General features: G+C 42.0%; 1 long non-coding RNA gene across 1 annotated transcript in view; it reads right to left on the reverse strand.

The window, feature by feature from the left end:
• Window positions 1-21924, reverse strand: part of LOC145520877 (uncharacterized) — a 72615-nt gene extending 50691 nt beyond the window's left edge. Inside the window, exons 1-2 of the long non-coding RNA XR_014064859.1 lie at window positions 21888-21924; window positions 21303-21484 (exon numbers count right to left, since the gene is read on the reverse strand). This is a non-coding gene — a long non-coding RNA (uncharacterized LOC145520877). The remainder of the gene's footprint in view (window positions 1-21302; window positions 21485-21887) is intronic.
• Between the last annotated feature and the right edge of the window lie 3510 nt (window positions 21925-25434).

The raw sequence follows: 25434 nt of genomic DNA on the forward strand, positions 1-25434 counted from the left end.
CTCCCACTTTCCACCACACTGCTTAAAGATATGAGGACCCCATGATAAGTCAGCAAAAAGAACTGAGACTCCCGGAAAGCCTTCACTGATGAACACGTACAGTTGTCCCTGCTTCCTTCCAAAAATCTCAATGGATACTTGTTCAGTCACTCAGTCATGTCCGACTCGTGGCGACCCCATGGACTGCAGCACACCAGGCTTTCCTGACCTTCACTATCTCCCAGAGTTCGCTCAAACTCACACTACAAAGGTACAAAAAAGTATAAACTCACAAGGACGAAGAGAATAGGAGATAAGATGCCAAGACATCAGTAAAATTGTTCTGGACACAGAATGCGGGGCTGTAAGTGTGCAAGGGAGGTTGGGGAAGGAAACAAGGATGCCAACTTGTAAAGCTGACTCAACCACAGGCAGACTCAGGGAATCAGAGTCACCAGGTATCTCCAAAGGGAGGGGCAATGGATAAGGTTAAAATGAGAACTAGCTCAAAGTCCAGGAAAGGAATATTTAAACCACCAGGGGAACTTCCCTAACACCGCAAGGCTAGATCAGGATCCACCCTGACCTCAGGAATTGGTGGGTTTTTTATATCTGGAGACATCAGACCAGAAATGTTTTCCAAACCTGAAAACACAAGGCACAGTGAAAACTCAAGTGAGGCATCAAACTGAAAATGGGGATGCAGTAAAAGTCCGCATATCAATGCTGAGAGTCCCGTCCCTCTGTCCATCGTGACTCCAAGCATCACACTGGGAGCTGAACTGCACAGGAGGACGTCTAGAAGGACGAATCGGAGGACCCAAGGGATGAAAGAGCCTAGCTTGCAAAACTGACTCATCTCAGAGAAAAATACTTTCAGACACCAACACTTAATGAGTATCGTGGTAAAAATGCCAGGAATGCACCTGCTTACCTTACAGAGAAGCCATCAATCTTGTCCTACCAAATATAGCCACTCAAAACAGAAATGCATGAGCATGTGTGCGCACACATACACACTCAAGATACACATACTCCACACAAATGCATACTCCACCCCACACACATCTCTCAAAAGACATACATATACATACCCCAAACACACACATATATACCCCAAAGACATATATACATGTTGTTCAGTTGCTAAGTCAGGTCCAACTCTCTGTGACCCCAAGGACTGCAGCATGCCAGGATCCCTGTCCTTCACTATCTCCCAGAGTTTGCTCAAACTCATGTCAAAAATCAAGTCAGTGATGCTATCCAACCATTTCATCCTCTGCGACTCTCTTCTTTTGCCTTTAATCTTTCCCAGCATCAGGGTCTCTTTCAATAAGTTGGCTCTTTGCATCAGGGGACCAAAGTATTGCTTCAGCATCAGTCCTTCCAGTGAATATTCAGGGTTGATTTCCTTTAGATTTGACTGGTTTGATCTCCCTGCAGCCCAAGGGACTCTCAAGAGTCTTCTTCAACACCACAGTTCGAAAGCATCAATTCTTCAGCACTCAGCCTTCTTTATGGTCTAACTCTTACATCCATACATGACTACTGGAAAAATCATAGCTTTCCTTTTTAATATACTATCTAGGTTTGTCATAGCTTTCCTTCCAAGGAACAAGCATCTTTTAATTTCATTGCTACAGTCACCATCTGCAGTGATTTGGGAGCCTAAGAAAATAAAATCTGTCACTGCCTTCCACTTTTTCCCTTTCTATGTGCCATGAAGTGATGGGACTGGATACTACAATCTTAGTTTTTTGAATGTTGAGTTTTAAGCCTGCTTTTTTCACTCTCGTCTTTCACCCTCATCAAGAGGCTCTTTAATTCCTCTTCACTTTCTGCCATTAGAGTGGCAACATCTGCATATCTGAGGTTGTTGGTATGTCTCCCAGCAATCTTGACGCCAGCTTGTGATTAATCCAGCCCAGCATTTCTCATGATGTACACTGCATATAAGTTAAACAAGCAAGGTGACAATATACATACTTGTCATACATACATACAACATATATACAATATACATATACAGCCTTGACATACTCCTCTCCTAATTCTGAACCAGTCTGTTGTTCCATGTCCAGTTCTAACTGTTGCTTCTTGACTCACACACAGGTTTCTCAGGTTAACTGGTCTAGTATTTCCGTATCTTTCAGAATTTTCCACAGTTTGTTTTGAGGCACACAAAGGCTTTCATGTAGTCAATGAAGCAGAAGTAGATGTTTTTCTGAAATTCTCTTGCTTTCTCTTTGAGCCAACAAATGTTGGCAATTTGATCCCTGGTTTCTCTGCCTTTTCTAAATCCAGCTTGAACATCTGGAAGTTCTTGGTTCATGTACTACTGAAGCCTAGTTTGAAGGATTTTGAGCATAACCTTACTAGTAGGCAAAATGAGCGCAACTATATGGTAGTTTGAGCATTCTTTGGCATTGCCCTTCTTTGAAACTGGAATGAAAACTGACCTTTTCCAGTTCTGTGGCCACTGTGAAGGCCACTTCTGAGTTTTCCAAATTTGCTGGTATATCAAGTGCAGCACTTTCACAGCATCATATTTTAGGATTTGAAATAGCTCAGCTGGAATTTCATCACCCCTACTAGCTTTGTCCGTAATAATGCTTCCTAAGGCCCACTTAACCTCACATTCCAGGATGTCTGGTTCCAGGTGAGTGACCACACCATCATGGTTATCCAAGTCATTGCCTTTTTTGTACAGTTCTTCTGTGTATTCTTGCCACCTCTTCTTAATCTCTTCTGCTTCTGTTAAGTCTTTACTATTTCTGTCCTTTTTGTGTCCATCCTTGCAAGAAATGTTCCCTTGATATCTCCAATTTTCTTGAAGAGGTCTCCAGTATTTCCCATTCTACTGTTTTCCTTTACTTCTTTGCATTGAAGAAGACCTTCTTATCTCTCCTTGCTAGACTCTGGAACACTGCATTCAGTTGGGTATATCTCTCCCTTTCTCCCTTGCTTTTCACTTCTCTTCTTTCCTCAGCTATTTGTAAGACCTCCTCAGACAACCACTTTGCCGTCTTGATTTCTTTTTCTTTGGGGTGGTTTTTGTCACCATCTCCTGTATTGCTACGAAACTCCATCCATAGTTCTTCAGGCACTCTACCAAATCTAATCTTTTGAATCTATTCATCACCTCCACTGTATAATCACAAGGGATTTGATTTAGGTCATACCCGAATGGTCTAGTGGTTTCCCCTACTTTCTTCAATTTTAGCCTGAATTCTCCAATAAGGAGCTGATGATCTTAGCCAGTCAGCTCTAGGTCTTATTTTTGCTGACTGTATAGAGTTTCTCCATCTTGGGCTGCAAAGAATATAATCAATCTGGTTTCAGTATTGACCATTTGGTGATATCTATGTGTAGACTTATCTGTTGTGTTGTCGGAAAAGGATGTTATGACTGGTGTATTCTTTGACAAAACTCTGTTAGCCTTTGCCCTGCTTCATTCTGTACTCCAAGGCCAAACTTGCCTGTTACTCCAGGTATCTCTTGACTTTCTACTTTTGCATTCCAATCCCCTATAAAGAAAAAGACATCTTTTTTTCTGGAGTTAGTTCTAGATGGTCTTGTAGGTCTTCATAGAACCATTTGACTTCAGCTTCTTCAGCATTAATGGATGGGGGACATAGACCTGCATTACTGTGACATTGAATGGTTTGCCTTGGAAATGAACTGAGATCATTCTGTCATTTCTGAGACTACACCCAAGTACTGCATTTCAAACTCTTTTGTTGACTATCAGGGTTACTCCATTTCTTCTAAGGGATTCTTGCCCACAGTAGTAGATATAATGGTCATCTAACTTAAATTCACCCATCCCCATCCATTTTAGTTCACTGATTCCTAAGATGTCGATGTTCACTCTTGCCATCTCCTGCTTGGTCACATCAAATTTACCTTGATTCATGGACCTAACACTCCGGGTTCCTTTGCAATACTGTTCTTAACAGCATCGGACCTTACTTTTGGTGATAAACCAGACACATCCACAACTGGGTGTTGTTCCCGCTTTGGCCCAGCCGCTTCATTCTTCCTGGAGCTATTCATAATTGCCCTCTGTTCATCCCCAGTAGCACACTGGACACCTTCCAATCCAGGGGGCTCATCTCCCAGTGTCAGATCTTTTTGACTTTTCATACTGTTCATGGGGCTCTCATGGTAAGAATACTGGAGTGGTTTGTCCTTCCCTCCTCCAGGGGACCAACTTTTGTCAGAACTCTTCACTATGACCTGTCAGTCTTGAATGGCCTTGCACAGCATGGCTCATAGCTTCACTGAGTTACACAAGAACCTTCACCATGACAAGGCTGTGATTCATGAAGGGGACATATATACATACATGTCCCCCAAACTCACAAACCCATAAACCAAACACACTGAAAAACATATGACACACACACACACAAACCACAAATACCAAACACTATACAAATATCTCAGACATGAATACATACTTCAAATACACACACACACACACACACACACACACACACACACACACCCTGAATATGCACACTCAACTTTCAGTTTTTTCCTGGATTCTTATAATATGAATGGGCAAAGACAACCAGAAACTTAAATCAATTTTTGCAAATGAAAGATCAAAACCAAACAAAAAAAAAAATTGATACGGGTGAGTTTGGGCAAAGAAGAGAGTTCAGAAATTTTTCAAAAGATAATACATGGAATATAATAAAATTCCCAAATAGCACAATCACATTGAGAGAGACTAAAAATATTATATTCAGAAAACAAAACAGATTTCTATAAAGGGATACGTTCTGAAAATAAGAAAGAGGATCTAGAAATTTAAAATATGATGCTGGAAAAAATCTGAAATGGTAGAAATAGTTCAAAGAAATCTGTTGGAAAGTATAACAAAAAGACCAAGTATGTGGGGGAAAAAATGACAAGGTATGTGGAAAGTAAAAGAGAATAGATAAAATTAAAGGTTCAATCTAAAGAGTCTAAAATGGAAGGTTCAGAAGTGGTAAATAAGGAAAATAAAAGAAAATAATCCATCAATGATGTAAAACAAGGAAATGTACCAGAGCAGCAGAAAATAAAATTTCTAGGATGAAATGGCCCAGTGGATGCACAGCACCAGCAACTGGTTAAAAGTTCACTGTAATTGTTAGAACATTTCAGAGCATTATGAACAGAGAGCTAAGAACTTCCTGACAAGCAAATATATATAGCATTTGCCTGCAATAGATCTGGAATTAGCATTAGGCTTCTCAACAGCAAACATGAGGACGAGAAGGCAACAGAGCAAGGCCTCAAATATCCTGAGAAATAATTACATCTAATCCAGAATTATACACCCAAATAATTAGCCAAATGGAATAATAAAATATCTTCACATTTTCAGACTTGTACTTAATTTGTTTTAGCATTCTATGTATCCTTTCTCAGCAAGTTGCTAGGGGATTTGTGCCAGTTAAATGAATGCGTAAACCAAGGAGCATGTCTAAGAGATGCAGGAAAGAGAATACCAATCACAAGAGGTAAAGGAAAGTGCCTGTTTGATGGTGAAAGGAAATCCCTGGAGGATGATGGTGCAGCTGGGCTACCAGACAAACAGCTCAGGTTGGTACGGAAGGAATGCCTCTCAGGAAACTAAACTCTGGCTTTTGTGAGGTGCCTATCTATACTGAGAAGAACCTTACAGTTTTATCAGAATATATGAGAAAACAGGAGTGACAAGTAGTACACAGAAAATTATGCAAATTAAAGTGAATAATCAAAGCAACTATTAACTCCTAGAAAAACAAAAGTCTGTATAAGAAAGGAAAAATTAACTGTACAGTATACTCCATGACTCAGCAGTGAACAACAACAAAAAATGATTATGGAATACTAATTTGACCAAACCTTATGATATAGTAATAATGAAAGAATGTGAATAGAGGAAATTTGCATGTGGGTTATCTCTCTATGGGTATATGTATCATCTTTGATTTTAGGAAGCCTATAAGTAGTCTAAAATATCAATACAAAGACAAGAAATAGCAATACAAACATATTTCTTAAAACGATAAAAGCCACTGGGATAAAAAAAACAGCTGGTGTACATGTGTTACACAAAAAATTAAATTAGAAACAGCAAAAAGCAAAACATAAAGGAGTTAGTTAACACATGAGGGTTTATTACCAGACAGCAGTGGAAAGCTGGACTCATCATACAGATAGGCTTCACCAGGAAGAAGCCAGGCATAAGTAATTGTGAAAATATCAAATGTGTTTAAAAGCACAAAGCTCAAAGCGTCCTCACATTTCATGTTTGCCTCTTGCCATATCATTAAAACAGTAAAAATACCCACTAACATTTAACAAGGGCTCAGTGATAATGCTAAGTGATAATGCTCAGAAGATAATGCTAAGCAGCTTCCTAACATTAGCTAAGACCATTCTCAAACAACCCCCGAGGTAGAACGAGATTCTGTCATTTTTCCATTTTTCAAGTAAGTAAACCAAGGCTCAGAAAGGATAAATAACTGGTCCAAGGGCGGTGTAATTCTCTCTTGTGAACAGAAGGGAATGAGGAGAAGACACTGTTTGTACCTGGTTTTCTGCCTTTCCAAAAACATAAGCAACCAAAGATGGGCAATTCTTACATGCTGGGGAAACTTGGAGAAAGATAAAGCTGACTGAAACTGAAGTCGGGAAGGTAGAAGGTGATGGGCAAAGGAAGCGGGAGGAAGAGGGTGATGGGCACTGAAGAATACACGAAAACAAAAACCAAACAAACAACAAACCAAGGCAGCTGAAAGTCAGACACAAATCTGTCCCATCATTAAGGAGGAAACTGCCAAGCTGGAAGCATTTATAAATCACCCCAAACTAATCAGCCATTTAAGGACAATCCCATAAAAAAATAAAAGGGACCACAGCAGGCTGCTCTCGAGAGATAAATGGCTTTGCAGCCTCATCTGGGGTATGCAAATTTGAGGCTATCAGCAGGCCTTTTCTGAGTGATAACTCGGTTTACTTTAGAGGGGCAGACCATTAAGAAACAGAGCAGAAAACCTGGGCGACTTCTCAGGCTGCAGGCTGGGCCACGTGTCAAAGCACTTCCAGGACAGCCTTTCTAAGAAGCCCTTGTCCCATGGCCGCCGAAGACAGGTGAGCCTCACCCTTGAGGCTGGCCCTACCAGGCAGTCAGGGGAAGTGGAGGACGGTAACAGCCACGACTGAGATGGGGTCGTTCTTCCATCTTGCTGTCTCTCCGACTTCTCACTCCCCCACCCTTCTCAGGGCTACCATCCTACTGAAGGGCAGAGGCCTGAAGCACTGCGGTACTGACTAGACTAACTGTCGCTGTTCCTGAGTGTCTTCCATTTCAGGTAGGGAGACAGGGGACATGGTGTAGTGGGTCAAATGATAGGGTCCCAGAAGATACATCCGTCTCCTAACCCTAAGGGTTAGGTCACATCTCTGAATGGGACTTGATCTGGAAAAAGAGTCCACGAAGTTGTAATTAAGGTTCTTGAGATGATATCATCATAAATTATCCAGGTAAACGCTAGACCCAGTAAGCGTCCCCGTAAGAGACAGACCGGAGAAGAAAGGATAGAAGAGGAGACTACGTGAAGACGGAGGCTGTCACAAGCCAAGCAGTGACCCAGAGCCACGAGAACCTACAAGAAGCAAGAAAGGATTCTCCCCTAGAGCCTGTGGAGGGAGGCTGGCCCTGGTGACACCTTCATTTTGGATTTCTAGCCTCCAGAACTAGGAAATAATACATTTCTCCTATGTTAAGCCACCCAGTTTGCGGTCAAGCTTTCGAGCTTGAAGGGAAGCCCTGCGTGGCTCAGCTGGTAAAGAGTCGCCTGCAATGCAGGAGACCCACGTTTGATCCCTGGGACAGGAAGATCCCCAGAGAGAGAAAGGGCAACCCACTCCAGTACTCTTGCCTGGGAAATCCCACAGACAGAAAAGCCTGGCGGGCTACAGTCCATGGATATGACTCTTTGCAAGCTCACTTTAGAGCTTGAAACAACTGGTCTAATTCCCTAACTTTAAAAATGAGGAGAAAGAGGCATGGCCTTCTAAAATTCACACAGCTTCTTGGTGATGGAGAAAGGACCTGTTTGACTTTGCATAAGATAATTAACCTATCTACCCCCAGTGTTCTTATCTAGAAACTGCAGATAATAATACTAACACCTGCTAAATAAGGTTGTCATAACGATCAAATGGAAGAAAAGATATAAAACCCTATCATGTTGCCTGGCCCAGAGTAACTCATGATAACACAGCCTGATGCTCCATCATCTCACTCTTGGTTTATTAGAAGAGCCAGTTACTGTACCATCAACTGACCCCAGGCTCCATTCCAAAACTCCGCCCTTAAACACTACTACGTTTAAAAATAATATTGATTCTCTGTCTGACCACTCCACTGCTGAAAGCAGGGTATTAAAGGCCCCACCTATTACTGTACTGATGTTTATTTCTCCTTTTAGTTCAGTATTTATTTTTTTAGGGGCTCTAATGGTGGATACTTAACTATTTATAAATATTAAATTTTCTTGATGAATATGAACATATTATATTATTATACGATGATCTCTTTGTCTCCAGTCACCATTTTTAGTTTAAAGTCCATTTTGCCTGTTATAAATATAGCTACCCCTGCTGCCTTTGGTTACCATTTGCTTAGAGTACTTTTTACATCCCTTTATTCTAAACTACATGTGTCTTTAAAGCTAATGTGAGTCTCTTGTAGGCAATGTAATGTTGGCCTTTGAAACCACTGATGACCTAAGTACCAAAAATGGCTCCTGCAGCCCGTCACACTCACTCATCTCACAAGCAGTGTGCTAATATCAGCCACGGGCTGCAGCACACGCTGGAGCTTCAGGGTAAACAAGACCACCCCACATCTCCTCACTACCCACTACCCACTTAGTCCATCCAGGAACCTGGCAGTGTCAGAGGCGGATAGAAGGCATCTGAATGGTTGGGGAGACACCAGGAGGTGTAGTGTCCATATTTGATCTGTTTACATTCCAAAATGCACCAAGATATTTAACACCTTTAAGCCAATGATTCTCAACAGAGATAGGTAGGGAGATCTTGCTCCCTGGGGAACATTTGGCAATGTCTAGAGACATTTTTAATAGGGGAAAGGGGAGATGCTACTGAAATCCAGTGGGTAAAGAACTTGAGGGTGCTGCTAAACATCTTACAATGCACAGGATAGTCCCCCGCCCACCCCTACCACACACACACACACTCTCTCTCTCTCACACACACACACACACACACACACACCCCCCAAAGAATAATCCTGCCTAAAATGGCAATCACTGCTGATGTGGAAAAACCCTGCTACAGGCCAACGGAACCCCCTGCTGAAACACAAGAAGGCACTGGGACAGGAGCCCAGGATATTGTAGTGACAGAGTCGCAGGAACATGTCCCATAAACAACCAAAACTATGTCACGCTGTTTCCTCATCATGTGACTCGCTCCCAGGAGACCTGGCACTTGATTTCCGATACCTGTGGGGCTGATTGTGAGGCTGCGCACAGCCTGATCCCGGGGGCACACACGGGGATGAGATGACGGCAAAGGACCCCCGTGGTAATGAGCATCTCCACCCCCAACCGTGCCAGCTGCCTCTTCAAGACCCACTCAAATCAGGCTCTGGAAAAAACAGTTGGATTGAGGGTATAAAATCTGGGAAGTGCCCAGCCACATTTAATTGGAATGAGGTGGCTGGCATAAACCATTTCCTTACATCATGTGAAATTAGGTTATTCCCAAACTCCACCCAGACAGATACCTCCTTCCGCTGATCTTCTTGATAAGGTAGGGTAGAATAGGGTCCCTTGAGATGAAGCTTCCGATAATATTAAATTAAAAAGCAGAGAGAAAGTTCTTTCCTGTTCGATTTTCTTTCAATTCTTTTTATGAAAAAGCCTCATATTGTTACAAACGGGTCCTTAAAACTTCTGTAATACTTATTTTTTCCACTAACTGATAGAGGGGAGGCCTTGAGCTCAGAGTTTTGAAGACAACAGTATTTAACTAAGGCTGAATAACTATTTTTCATAGCACAGTACTTACTTTCACAATTACCTCCTATGTGTGGCAAGTAATTTCTGTTTTCTATTTACAGTTTACCATTAAATTTTTTCTTGCAGTGTAAGCTAATATAAGTTTTTAAAATAAATTTCATTTTAAAAATGTTAAGTTATAATAGCAGAGGTAGCAAGTGGATATAGGAATGAAGACACACCCAAACATCATAGTCAGTAGCCCCGCTGACTGCAATCTGTAGTCGGGTGCTTGTACAAAAATCTTATGAATGGAGGAAACCCAGTAAGACTAAGCAACCTGACCGCTCATGAACTCTGAGCAGATGGAGCTGGGTATCAGTTTATGACCTTACATCACACTTCTGCATGACATTACTCAGGACACTTTTGTGCTGAGCGCTGCAATGGCCAATACATCTGATCTCAGAAGACACATGAATAGGGAAAGGTTATGTGAAATGGTTTTTAAGATCTGTGGGACCACATCTACGTTTAGGACTCTGATCAATTGGTTATGTCTGCCCCGGGCATGGCATGACAGAGGGGCAGCATCTGGGCTGTGTGCCTTCAGGCTGTATCTCAGAGTTTTACTGTGCCAGCTCAACACAGGAGGGTAAAGCTGTACTAGGAAGAAGGGACCTTGTTGGAAGAGGATCCGAGACCTACCACATACCTTCTTCAATCCCTCACCCTTCCATCTCCACGGAGCTCAATCCTTCAGTCCAAATGTTACCTCGCTCCCGAAGAGTTCCCAGACTCCCTCAGATAACCTCCCCCCTCCCTGCCTCCACCACCCAGGTCACAACCACTTGAGACTCTGTAGATGAACTTCTGTCTTTCCCCCCCAGTCTAAGGTTTTGACCTCGATCCGACACATTCAAGAGTCCCTGAACTTACATGTGAAAAAAACCTACACCTTCTCTGACGTCAAACTGAAATTGTGCTTATGCTTCAATCATAAAAAAAGGCAACAAGTACCCATGACTTCATCACTCAGAGAAAATGCAAATATTTTCACATCATGTCATAGTTACTGTAGCTATATCAAAATATTTTTTATACAAATTCCTAACTTGAAATGACTTACTAGACCCACTACAAGCTGTGGTTACATAATGCATTAATAAAAAAACTGCACTCAGTGCAAAATCACAGATTTCTTTTAATGTTCTGATAACTGTCAGTGTCACTTGATGGCCTTTGTGATCCTATCTTCCTTAGTCACTGAATTAAAAAACAGAATTCTGAGATGGGAGCCTAAAGCTTCACCAGATAAGTAAATGGGGTCACAGCACACCGTTAGAACCTTCTTAATGGCCCAGATTCTGAGCTCCTGACTAGAGGACAAAGGCCCAGCCTCACTCACTTTTGAGACCTTCCACCACCCAAACACTGCACAGTACACATAATAGTTGCTCAATAAACAGTCCCTGATAAAACGGTCACAGAATCTCCACTAAGCATGGACACAGAGGTTTTTGCCACTGATGACAGAGTAAGGCTGCGTCTTACAGACAGGCAGACCTAAGTGGGTCATTAAACCACTTCTGTGCTTGAGAGAACCAAACACTTCTATCACTCAAGTTTACCCTCCTGGCTGATCCTAGCCTGTGCTCTGCCAATTTCAGTGTGTCCAGCAGCATCTGCTCAGCGTCCAGGAGCCACACCTGATTTGTGTGTGTGCTAGAGACAGACGTTAGATTCCTTTCCACAACCTACAACAAGGACTCCACCCGGCTGTGACTGTGGGGGTGCTGACTGGACCAGTGACACGTTCAGTTTCCTCCAGAAAGCACAAGAATTGCCACTGTCCCCAGCCCCCCAGATGTCATGATGCAAATTATTGCCACACCTATAGTGGTCTTCAAGTGACTTTTGGCTGCCCCATCCCAACGGTTTAGCTCCAAATCTCTCGGAGCATAAAAAGGACCCACACCTTATGGCTCGGGAAATCAAGAAAGGGCCGCGGACACGTCTAAATTTGGTTGTGGGTGGGGAGCATTTGAAGGACACCACTCACTCCTGCAATGGGAACCAGCAGGACCCTGGAAAAGCCTGGCTGCTGCTGGCAGCAGGAAGCAAGGACCGGCCTCACTCTCAGCGTGCTCTGCCTCTCTCTACAAATTCCCTTCTTATTTGGGGATTACTTTGATTGGCTAATGAGATGTCTACAGTGAGAGATTTATCCATTCGAATCATAACCACAGCTGTGCTTACCGCTCAAGAGCCTTTACTGCCAGCACCAAAAATATAGGCTTTCTCCACAATAAATACTTTTTATAAAACCAATAAGACTACTCCAGGGAGGGTTGTTATCATGAAATAATCATGGCCCCATGGGATTCCGCCAGCCTGGCCATGTTTCAGGCCTCATAACGCTGGAGTGGGGGAGGGGAGCATGGAAGGGCAGAGGTAAGGGGTGATTATATCAAAACAAGGACACCCCCTCTCATGCCTTTCTGCTTAAAGCTTTAAATACCTCAGTTGAAAACATGTGCATGCGAGTCATGCTGGCTTGAACAGCTGTGACTTTCCTGCATACAGCCATCTGCGTTCATGTATTTTTAATGGACTGCTTGAGACTGTGAACCTGCAAACAACTTAGGTTTTGAATCCTGGTCAATGATACTGAATTCTAGCCTTTCATCAATTCTCCTCATCAGCATACTACTTCAGCAAAAATTATTAAAGAAACTGTAAGTCGTAAGAAAACCATTGAATATTAAATTCGCGAAAGCAGTCGTGACCGTGGACACATGAGTGAGGGTCTCCAGGGTTTGTGGCTGAGCCCACTGGCCTTGATTTGGGGCTGGCTGTGACTACCTCTGAACTTGCTTCCCTGACGGCCATGTGTAGTTTTGGATATCAAGGCAAATTAATCAGGTTGACATGGCAGACAGTGATACAGGTAGTTCACATCTGTCTATAAAAATGTAAAATGACAGCTGAAAGCCAAAAGGGATCCTTCAAAAACTACTGACAGCATGTATAGTTTTCACAGGAATACGGCATGGGTGTGTACTGCCTACACTCTGCTAGTGATGACTCAGTGAATGAAAGGAACTTTTTACGAAAGTGATTTCTGAACTGACATATATTTTATCTACAAAGTCTCTCATCAGTGAAGTGAAAAATAACATACTCCTTTCCAGGGCACTTTAACTATGGATGTGTATATTAATAAAAGGAAGTCTAAAAAGTTAAAATAAGAAAGTAAGTTTATAACTTAAACAGACTGCAGGCGTTGCTTTCTCCTAAAAACTATCCTGTGATTAAAGACATGAGGCTGATGGTTTGTTTTGAGATGGTGCTTGTTTAATGTTAGTGTGCATATAAAGAAGTCTAAATATGGCTCAGGTGCAGGATGGTCATGTCCATTCATCCTCCGGTCAAAAAGAAGTGCACACACGCACACACAGACACACGCACACAATCCAGAGAAATAAATGGAAACTCAATTGATTTGAGGCAGTTTTGCTCTTTTTCCATTCTTTAACATTAATTTAAAATGGCATGTCTCACTACTATATATCCAATAGATATCCAGCAAGGACGTACTGTTTAGCGCAGGGAACTACACTCAATGTTATAAAATAGTCTATAAGGGCAAAGAATCTGAAAAAGAACATACACACACACACACACATATATATGTATAAATGAAGTGCTGTGCTATACGTAAGGCTTATATAATATTATAATTTAACTATAATTCAATAAAAAAATTAAATAAAACGGCATTTATCTATGTAGCCAATATTCTATAACTTTAAATAGAGTATAACCTTTAAAAATTGTGAATCATGATACTGTACACCTGTAAACTCATATAATGTTGTACATCAACTAGACTTCAACCAAATAAAAAATGAAAAAGAAAATGACGTTTGTCACCTTCGGTTCTTATCTACTATAAGATCAATTTCACAAGAGCCAAAGTGGACTCTGAGACACTCAGGAAATTATTTTTCAAGAAAGTGTCCACACTCAGTTGACAGGGAAGTAGAAAGACCATCAAGTTCTCCCATCCCAAGCCCCAGATCGCCTCCTAAAAAATACCACCACGACTTTCCTCTTCCCAGGACCACAAACATCCTTGCTCAGCACATCTCCTTCCTCTTTAAAACCCCACTGGAACACTTCTGTGTGCAGAGACAAGAGGAGGGGGATTGCTTTGATCTTTCAGAGACACCGATTCAACCAATTCAGCATTTGCTGGAGACTCAATGTTCCCCATTTTTTAATTTCATCAAACCGAAATGGCTATAAAACGTCCTCCATGAAAGAATATTCTGTTTCAATCATGATTTCTCTCAAGAAAAAGAAACGTAAACATGTCAACATGACACTCGAGGACCACAATGTGTCTTCCTAATACAATAATAGCCATCAGTTTATGAACCATTCGGTGAAACAGCCAAAGGAGAAATTAGATCATTTGGCTCCGGTCACAGAATGTAATAGATCTCTCCTCGGTTAAAGAGAGCTGGGAACAGCCTGCAATGATTAATGGGAGACCTCGATGGTGTAAAAACTGCTTAATGTAAGAGCACAATATGGCAGCAAAGCAAACTAAAACCACCATAAATATTTTAGGCATCTTATAAAGATTTAAGAATATTCATTCCACATATAAATCCTTCGTGTAGCATAAGCGGCAAGCCTGGAGCCCACAGATCTGGCAGCCTGAAACACAATGTGGGACACGAGGGCAGGGCGCCTTCTCTTTTCTGTTTGCATTTTCCTGTGATGAGTAAACCAAATGAGTTGGCTAACTGCTTCCAAAATGAGGCGAAACTCCCGAGCACGGGTCCTTTTCTAGCTTTCTCAGCACTTACTGCTCCAAGACATCTGATCTTCAAGGCTTTGTAACAAGGCATGGGGTTGGGGCCAGAGGGTCCCCTGGGTAGTTCTCTCTCCCGTCTCAAGTTGTCTGCACTCGTGCCAACCACAATGTGGCTTGGGGCAAGCTGCAGCAGCAGGGCCTAGATGAGTCTTTGAAATGCTGAGTCCTGGGATCCAGCCCAGGCCTACTCAACCAGCCGCTATAGTTCACCAAAACCTGCATGTGATCTGCTTTCCCAGTAAACCCTGAGGAACACTGAATCACATCATCATCACTCTCGCCTCTGCCCTTCCAGCCTCTGTCCCCAAACTCCAAACAGTTCTTCAGGGTGTAGTGACAAGTGTAGTTAGTGAGAGATGAGCTTTGCCACTGATGACCTGTGTGCTCTTAGTCACCTTATTTAGCCTCACTGACTCTCAGTTTTCTCATTTGAAAATAAGTGGAAAAACAGTATCCATTTCAAGTGGATGGATGATGAAAGGTTTACATAAGACAATGTATACCAAAGTGCACAATGAGATGCCTGGCACACAATAAATGCTCAATTGATGGTAAAAGGCAGAGAGATAAAAAGGTACCGATGGGACCAATTTCAGGTTTGCTATGGACTTTTCACAAAAGCTTTTTCTCAATTTCTTTATCTATCCAGTGGGGTTGGTGATGATGCATAACAGAGAGGGAGAAAGCAGAAAAATAACAAGTCTGGAAGTTGGGATAGAAAAGTGCTGGTTACTAAAGGAGTGCAATTCAGGATGTTATCTTTTCCTGCATATCAAATTATCCTAAAAATAGGCAACTTAAGAAACAATTAGTGCCTTGAAGTTCCTGTGGGTCAGGAATTCCACATCATCTTTGCCAGGTGGTGCTGGCTTGGAACTCCTTATGAACTCATTCAACATCCTGGCCAGGGCAGCGGTCACCTGAGGACTTAACTGGGCTACAAAGTATTTTCCAAGGTGATTCACGGCCATGACAATGGATGCTGGTGGGGGACCTCGCTGCCTCCCCTGCAGGCCTCTCCATGGGCTTCTTGAGTGGCCTCATGACATGGAGGGTGAGTTCCCTCACAAGGAGCTAAGAGAGAGGACAAAGTAGATGCCACTGTGTCTAACCTGGCCTAGTCTAGGAAACCACACTCCATCAGGTCTACCAGACAGCCTCTCTGAAAAAGCATCCATTGTTGTGGCACTAATGGATGGCCAAGAATGGCTTTGGCCCTTAATTAATTAAGTAATACTCCTCAGAACCCTAAGCCCCCACTGAAAATAAAATCAGATCTAAGTATAAATTTCTTCTTGCACAAACACTGCTTCAAAGCAATCCCCTTATCAACCAAATTGCTGCCCCCAAATCCCTACTATGTAGAGATGCTGGGGCCTCTGCAGTGTGTCAACTTTCATTTGGAAAAGATCTCCTGGAGTCTCAGAAATCCAGGTTGTTGGGAAAGTCTCCAGTGATGGGCTCAATTTCCAGTTGAGCCTGAAACACTCCTCCCCACCCCAATATACAGCATCATTCAGTTGAAGTCTTACAGGGCCTCTGGTGGTGTAGTCACCAAGTCACGTCCAACTCTTGTGACCCCATGGACTACAGCCCACCAGACTCCTCTTCCCATGGGATTTTCCGGGCACGAGTACTGGAGTGGGCTACCATTTCCTTCTCCAACAGATCCTCGAGGTGTAGGTTAAATATTCTTCCCTCAGCAAGACCCCAGATTAGACAGGTCCCTCTGCAGTATCTCTCCAGAGTCTTCTCTAGCTCCTTTGTCATTGTGCTCTAAACACACTTGAAAATTTTTTGTCTTTATCTGTGTGTCTCCTTTGAAAGTGAAAATGTTAGTCACTCAGTCATGTCCAACTCTTTGCTACCCCATGGTCTGTCTGTGGAATTCTCCAGGCAAGAATACCGAAGTGGGTTGCCATTCCCTTCTCCAGGGTATCTTTCTGACCCAGGACTTGAACCTGGGTCTCTGGCACTGCAGGCAGATTCTTTCCTGTCTGCTGCTGCTGCTGCTGCTAAGTCGCGTCAGTTGTGTCCGACTCTGTGCGACCCCATAGACGGCAGCCCACCAGGCACCCCCGTCCCTGGGATTCTCCAGACAAGAACACCGGAGTGGGTTGCCATTTCCTTCTCCAATGCATAAAAGTGAAAAGTGAAAGTGAAGTCGCTCAGTCATGTCCAACTCTTAGCGACCCCATGGACTGCAGCCTACCAGGCTCCTCCATCCATGGGATTTGCCAGGCAAGAGTACCGGAGTGGGCTGCCATTGCCTTCTCTGTTTCCTATCTGAGCTACCAGGAAAGCTGATGTCTCTTTTAATCAATCACAAAATTCAAGATGGCAGGGACCATGTCCAATCTTACTCAATGGGTATATACTAGAGCCTGACACAGGGTCCTGCACGTGGTCGAGCTTTAGTTAGAATTCTTTGAGTGTATTTTATTTAGCCATTCAATCAGTATATAATATTGAGAGCCCATTGTTTACTAGGCAGAGTGCCAGGGACAACAGATACAGCTGTGAACAAAATCAAACAAGTCCTTCCTCCAAGGGAGCATCAATTTTAAACAGGCAAAGAAAGTAAATTAACGATAAGAACAACAGTAACAAAACACAAAAACAATTTTTAGAAAAACTAAAAATCAAGCAAAACTACAACATGCTTAGCTATAACAAAATGTTTAGAAGAAAAACAGCTCTGAACAACAGGACACGGAATGACTGTGGATCAAGGAGTTTCTATTTTACAAAAGGGGCTTACAGGAGGTTTCTCTGAGAAGACAGTATTTGAGAAAAGTTGTGACTAACGTGAAAACAGAGCCATGAACAGCAAGAGAAAAACAAGTCAGTTACAAGGGAATTCCCATGAGGATATCAGCTGATTTCTCTGCAGAAACTTTGCAGGCCAGAAAGGAATGACATGATACAGTCAAAGCCCTAGAGGGAAAAACCTGCAAAATAGGATACTCTACCCAGCAAAATTATCATTTAGAATATTAACAGAAGGAGAGAGAAAATACGTCTCTGACAAGCAAAAAGCAGAAGGAATCAGCTTTAACCAGAAATAACCCTACCCTAAAAGAAATATGGAAGGGTCTTCTCTGAATAAAAAAGAAGAATCTGTAGCAAAGGAAAAAACATAGCAAGAAAAGCCAAATAAATTGAAAAAATTGAAGATCACTTAAATAAGCTGGTACATAGAGTAAAAAGCAATCAAAAAAATTTGCACAAATGATTATTAACTACATTTAATAATTTCAGAAAGGGAAAGTAAAAAAACAAATTCCTTTAAAAATCACTTCGAAAAATATATATATACACTTAGGAATAAACCTGACCAAGGCAGTCAAAGAGCTACATGCTGAAAACTATCAATTTCCATGATAAAGATGATTCAAAGAAATGGAAAGATATCCCAGGATCCTAGACTGGAAGAATTAGTATGTTAAAATGGCCATACTACCTGAAGCAATGTCCAGATTTACTGTGATACATATCAAAATACCCATGACACTTTTCACAGAAACAGAAGTAACCTAAATTTATATGGAATTACAAAAGACTCAGAATTACCAATCCTAAGGAAAAACAACAAAGCTAGGGGCATAACCCTCCCAGATTTCAGCTAATACTGTACAGCTACAGGAATCACAACATGTGGAATTGGCACAAAAAGAGACACATAGATCAACGAAACAGAATAGAGAGCCCAGAAATAAACCCACACACTTACAGCCAAACAACCTATGGCAGAGCAGGAAAGAATAAGCAATGGTGAAAAGACAGTCTCTACAATAACTGGTGCTAACACCATACACAAAAGTAAACTCAAAATGGTTTAAAGACCAAACTATAAGACACGACACCACAAACCTCCTAGAAGAAAACATTCTCAGACTTCAGTCACAGCAAATTTTTTTAGATCAGTCTCCCAAGGCAAAATAAATAAAAGCAAAAATAAACAAATAGGACCTAATCAAACTTAAAATCTTTTGCACAGCAAATGAAACCATCAACAAAATGAAAGGACCACCTATGGACTGGGAAAAAAACATCTGCAAATGATATGACAAAACAAGGGTTTAATATTCAAAATATACAAACAGTTCATACCACGTAATATCAAAAAGCCCAATTAAAAAATGGGCAGCAGGCCTAAACACAAATAGTCAACAGGCATGTGAAAAATTGGTCATCAACTCTAATTAGTAGAGAAATGCAAAGCAAAACCACAATGAAGTATCTCATGCAGGTCAGAATGGCCATCACCAAAAAGTATACAAACAATAAATGCTGGAGAGGGTATGGAGGAAAGAAAATACTTGTACACTGTTGGTGGGAATGTAATTCGGGGCAACCACCATGGAAAACAGTATGGAATTTCCATGAAAACCTAAAATACAGCTAGCACATAATCCAGCAATCCCACTCCTGGATATACATCCAAAAAAAAACAAAGCTTCTAATCCAAAAAGATGTATGTACCCCAGTGTTCCCAGCAGCACTATTTACAACAGCTAAGACATGGAGACAACCCAAGAGCCCATTAATTGACAATAAGCTTAAGAAGATGTGGTATATGCATACAATGAAATACTACTCAGCCATAAAAAAGAATGCCATACTGCCACCTGAAACAACATGGATAGACCTAGAGAATATTATTCTTAGTTAAGTCAGTCAGTCAAAGAAAGTCAAACATTACGTAATGTCAGTTACAGGTAGAATCTAAAAAAATACAAATAAATATATATATATATATATATATATATAATAGATATAGACTCACACAAAAAATAGAAACTTATGATTTGTATGACCAAAGGGGAAAGAGGGGGCAGGAATGAATATGGGATTAATTGATACAAACCACTACACATAAATATATAAATATACATATAATGGAGCTTCCCAGGTGGCATGTGATAAAGAATCTGCCTGCCAATGCAGGAGACATAGCTTTGATACCCTGGGTCGGCAACATCCTCTAGAGTAGGAAATGGCAACCCACTCCAGTATTCTTGCCTGGGAAATCCCATGGACAGAGGAGTCTGGCATAGTACAGTCCCTGGAGTCACAAAAGAGTTGGACACAACACATACCTACACACATACATAAAACAGATGACAAGGACTTACTGTATAGCATAGGGAACTGTATTTACTATCTTATAATAACTTACAATGGAAAATAATCTCTTCTGTCATGTTCAAAGAACCACAAGAAGCCCATGTGCTGGTGTGGAATGAAGTGGGACAGGAGATGAGGTCAGAGGGATACGGGTGGAGAAAGCATGTTGCGAAGGGCCCTGTCAGCCACTGCAACCAGAGAGTTTGACCATAGACAAGACCATCAGATGCAGGTGTCCTACAGATTCATCTGGCCACCATGGGGAGAGGAGATTCTGGGCAGCCAGAGTGGACACAGAACATAACTGTAGTTCAGCCTACTTGTTAAGATACTAAGAGGGATAGAGGATGGAGTCAGCCTTTGATCTACTGGCTCCGGGGGAAAGAAACATGTAAAGCAATAATTAAAGCACAGCTAAGCAACGGTATGAACAAGAGCCACCAGTCCTAACTACACAGTAATAAAGACTACCATGTCTCAATCACAGACTGCGTGCTCCGTGTTCCTTACACATTAAGTCTTCCACCAAAGGACTCGGTGGAGCCCTGTTCCATGGACCATCAAGAGGCATATGTCACCCAGTTTCCCAGCACCCCTAGCTGACAACAGCATAAAAAGACAAACTGAAGTCCCAAGAAGTCAAGCAACCTGCTGAAATTCAAGCTCAGCTAAGCGGGAGAGCTGGAATCTGAACCAAGGGGATCTGACTCCTGGATAGGGCTCTCAACCAGACAGTGAGATTGACTCCAAATGTCTTCCTTGTAGGCATTTAAGCTCCTGACCTCTGGTCTGAAGAAACAGAAAAACAACTAAGAAAAATACAAAGATCTCTCAAAATGATGAAGTAGACTTACGAAGCTAAAGATGGTTGCACAAGCAGCGATACACTTTGATGAGTTAAGAATGCTTTCAGCCTAAGAGAGTGATTTGTATTCCCACTTCCATGTGCCCAAATTACAAAAATTACTTTTTCTCCAGTCTCCTACAAATCTTTTATTTATCTTGTTCTCCACACAAATACAGGAGACCTTTTCATTCTTAAGATTCAGATCTGGGCCAACTTCAAGTTCCTTCCCTTTTAACTTGGCTTTGCTAACTGACTGGACAGTGTGACAGGCATCCACTAGCTGCGAATGCCTGGCTGTTAAGTCATCTCTCTCCCCTCCCAAGTCCATACCACACTTCCTTAACTGATGCCAGTACCCTCTGTCAGACCTTTGCGAGGTTTCAAGATGCTTTTCATGGCGCTCCACTCTGAGACACCACCAACAGATCAAAGTTGAACTCACCTGCAATTTTTGAAGTTTCGGTCTTTTCCAAACCTTGGTTATCAAAATCAGCGATCACCTCACCCGGGGTCCCTCTTAGAAGTGCCCACCAAGGTTCTTAGCTTGGTAACCATGGGCGATGCAGATATGAGGGCAAGACCAGCACACACGTAGGGAGGATACAAGGGCTGCTGTGGTGGGTTCTGTGGGAGGGCGAGAGCTAAGAAGAACAGAGAGCGCCTGGGAGACTACTGCTCCTAACAGTCCCCACAAGCGAGGAAGGTGAGCACACACAGGTAACGACAGGGGAAATGGGAGAAGCTTAGGCAGTGTTTCTCAAGATGTGGGTCACGAGATCAACACGCTGGGTTATGCTTGGCTTTCTTAATAATGAAATCAAAGAAGTGAATAGCTAAGTATCACTGGTGAAACTCATTTCAACTAACTGTTACATAAGTGTGCTGGGTGGCAACATAAAAGGTCTGTCTTATTATGGGTCAGGCTTCCCTGGTAGCTCAGCTGGTAAAGAATCCACCTGCAACGCAGGAGACCTAGGTTCGATCCCTGGGTTGGGAGGATCCCCTGGAGAAGGGAACAGCTACCCACCCCAGTATTCTGGCCTGGAAAATTCCACGGAATGTATAGTCCACGGGTTCGCCAAGAGTCTGACATGACTGAGTGACTTTCACTTTCACTTTTCTTTATTATGGGTCACAGTCAGTGGCTGACTGAATAATAGTGCCTCCAAAGATTCTATACCCTAGTCCTCTGAATTTGTGAATATGTTACACTACATGTTGGGGCTTCCCTGGTGGCTCAGACATAAAGAATCTGCCCGCAATGTGGGAGACCTGGGTTTGATCCCTGGGTTGGGAAGATCCTCTGGAGAAGGGAATGTCTATCCACTCCAGTATTTCTAGCCTAGAGAATTCCATGGACAGAGGAGCCTGGTGGGCTATAGTCCATGGGGTCACAAAGAGTTGGACACAACTAAGTGACTATACTTTCACCTTTTACACTACACGGCAAAGGGGATTTTGAAGAAGGAACTAAGATTACTAATCAGCTACTCCTAAAACAGAGATTCTCCCAGATTAGGGGGCCCAGTGATTTCAGACTTGTGGGTCCTAGAACCAAGAAACAAGTCCACAGGACCTCTGACCTATAGAGCTGTGACATAGCGAGTATAGCTTCAAGGCCCTACATTTGTGGTAACTGCTAGGGTAGCAAGAAAAGAGGAAAAAAGGCTAAGAAGTTTCAAGTTCTTCCTTTTAAACCCGAGTAGCCTGTGACCTTGGACAAGTTATCCAACGTTTCCTCTTATGTGAAGTTGGGGTATAATAGAGGCAATCATTTGGGCTTGAAGGGACCAAAATTAATGGTAGTTTTGCACATTAAATGTTCACAGTAATCATAACTGCCATTATTACTGTGACTGTGACCTTGACAAGTAAAAAGGCAAACTTTCTGAACTTTGAGTTTCTTATCTGAAAAAATGAAGATAACGGCACTTCCTTCATCTGGCTGGAAGAAAGGACTAATCAGGTATTGTAAAATAAGGTCCATAAAACTCTCTTTTTAAGGTTTATTAAATGAAGATGATAAGAAGAAACTACTGGCTCTTAGCCTCAATAGCCTTTCACTTCTTCTTCCTTATTAATAGAGCCTGTTCTTTTCAGCAGGGGCATGGCTGCTCAGAACCCAGGCAGTCTCTCGCAATCTCCCTGGCAGCTTGTTACAACCCAGTGAAGAAGTTCTACCTGTAAGCAGAAGTTTAAAGTGTAACTTATAGAATACTTTCTTCAAAGGCTACGGGCTGACCCTTCTTTGCCTTCTTTTCTGCTTACTGGTAGGTGGACATGATAGCAGTAGTTCAAGCAGCCTTTCTGAACCATGTGGTGGAGAATCACAGATAAAAGGAATTTGGGAGGTCATACTCTTAGCCCTGGATGTCTATCTCTAGTCTTTGTTTACAAAGGAGAGAAATGAACTTTAATCTTATTTAAATCTGTTATTTTGGATCATTCTTGATTTGTAACCAAATCTAAAGTTAAATATTGTACTGGCCAGAAAGTTTGCTGGGTAGTTCCATACGACCCTATGAAAACACAAACTAACTTTTTGGTCAATCCAATAATAAAGGTGATTAAAGAGATTCAATTCAAAACTACCCATCAGTTCATGGCAATAGATGGGGAAACAATAGAAACAGACAGATTTTATTTTCTTGGTCTCCAAAATCACTGCAGATGGTGACTGCAGCCATGAAAGTATAAGATGCTTACTCCTTGGAAGAAAAGCTATGACCAACCTTGATAGCATATTAAAAAGCAGAGACATTACTTTGCCAACAAAGGTCCATCTAGTCAAAGCTATGATTTTTCCAGTAGTCATGTATGGATGTGAGAGTTTCTATAAAGAAAGCTGAGCGTCGAAGAATTGATGTTTTTGAACTGTGGTGTTGGAGAAGACTCTTAAGAGTCCCTTGGACTGCAAGGAGACCCAACCAGTCCATCCTAAAGGAAATCAGTCCTGAATATTCATTGGAAGGACTGATGCTGAAACTGAAACGCCAATACTTTGGCCACCTTATGCAAAGAACTGACTCATTGGAAAAGACCCTGATGCTGGGAAAGATTGAAGGCAGGAGGAGAAGGGGATGACCGAGGATGAGATGGTTGGATGGCATCACTAACTCGATGGATATGAGTTTGAGCAAGCTCCAGGAGTTGGTGACAGACAGGGAAGCCTGGCGTGCTGCAGTCCATGAGGTCGCAAAGAGTCAGACACTACTGAGCAACTGAACTGAAAGAGACTCAGCATCCCATTATGAAGAAAGGAACATCCCAAGTAATGTGATGGGCTAATAGGGACTGTGGGGGATCCGAAGCTGGGGGACGTACTCAGTCAGAGAACCAGCAATGTAAGCTGATGACTGTGGTGCTGGTGTTGGGAATGACAGCCACAGTGCCTCAACCCAGGACCTTTTATATGGTTCCCAAGAAGCAGATTCAATCTTCACTCTTTTAACTCAGGCTTTTCTGATGGAAATACAGAGCAACCTTTTTTGGAAAGTAGTGGGAAAGTCACAAAGAAGGGTGGTCTAACACTTGGATCGGAGAGCATAAAGCTTCCAGCTGCATAATCTGCTAACTCACAACATTAAGCATCAATAGGTTTACGATATTAATGACGCTCTAAATCTTGACAGATGGCTATTCACATATGCAAAAAACTCTCAAAAGGGTTCCAGATATTCATAAAATAAACACATATAAATGAATTTGGATATCTAATTAAAACAGAGGGACGTCTCCCTATAAAAATGTTTGAAACTAGTAAGACAGATATTTTTCACATGACTCAATCTGTCTCATGGCTCAGCCATCAAGATAAACAAACTAACCTGGCATCTTTGAGTAGATTCATGAAGGAAATTAATTTGTAGTCCACAGGGAATCTGCTTTTCAGGCACCCCAAATGTGTTGTGTCAAAAAAATCAATAAAGATGAATGATTTCAAGATGAACATCCCAACATAATCCATTAGAGTGCCTAGGCCATTTGCATTTTCTAGAGAGGTGAATGATGAAATCAGAGTGAATAGTAATCCAAGACAATTCTCCACCCTCCAGGGAAGACCAAGTATACAAACAGAATGAAAAGGCCTCACTCACATTATTCAGAGAAAAACTTTGGCTCAACCAGTTCATGACACCAAAGTTCTGAATTTGACAAGCACTTGGAAGTCATGATATTAACTGCTCCACTCCCAACACCAGAAAAGAAAATCAATTATAATGTGAAAGGAAGCCTCTTCAAGATACATTATTGAGAAAAGCAGAAGAAAGAAGACGGCCATTTACTTTGGGCTGCACGATTTACATTCAGTATCTTAACTTACTTCTCACAATATCCGTGGGAGACAGATCGTCCCCCTGCTTACAAATGAGGAGCATGAGACGTGATGCAACTTCTTCAGGGTCTCACTAGGAGAGACCGGCAGAGTTAAGATGGAAACAAAGATCTGTCCAACTCCATAGCTGACAGCAAGGGTGTCTGATAAAAAAAAGCAAATGTGATCCACAGACATAATTTAAAACCTTTTAGGAGTCACATTAAAAAAAAAAAAAGTAAAAAGGAAGAGACAAAAT

Source organism: Giraffa tippelskirchi, chromosome 9 (assembly GCF_054371585.1).
Source record: "Giraffa tippelskirchi isolate mGirTip1 chromosome 9, T2T-mGirTip1v1.2.pri, whole genome shotgun sequence".
NCBI classification, from domain to species: Eukaryota; Metazoa; Chordata; class Mammalia; order Artiodactyla; family Giraffidae; genus Giraffa; species Giraffa tippelskirchi.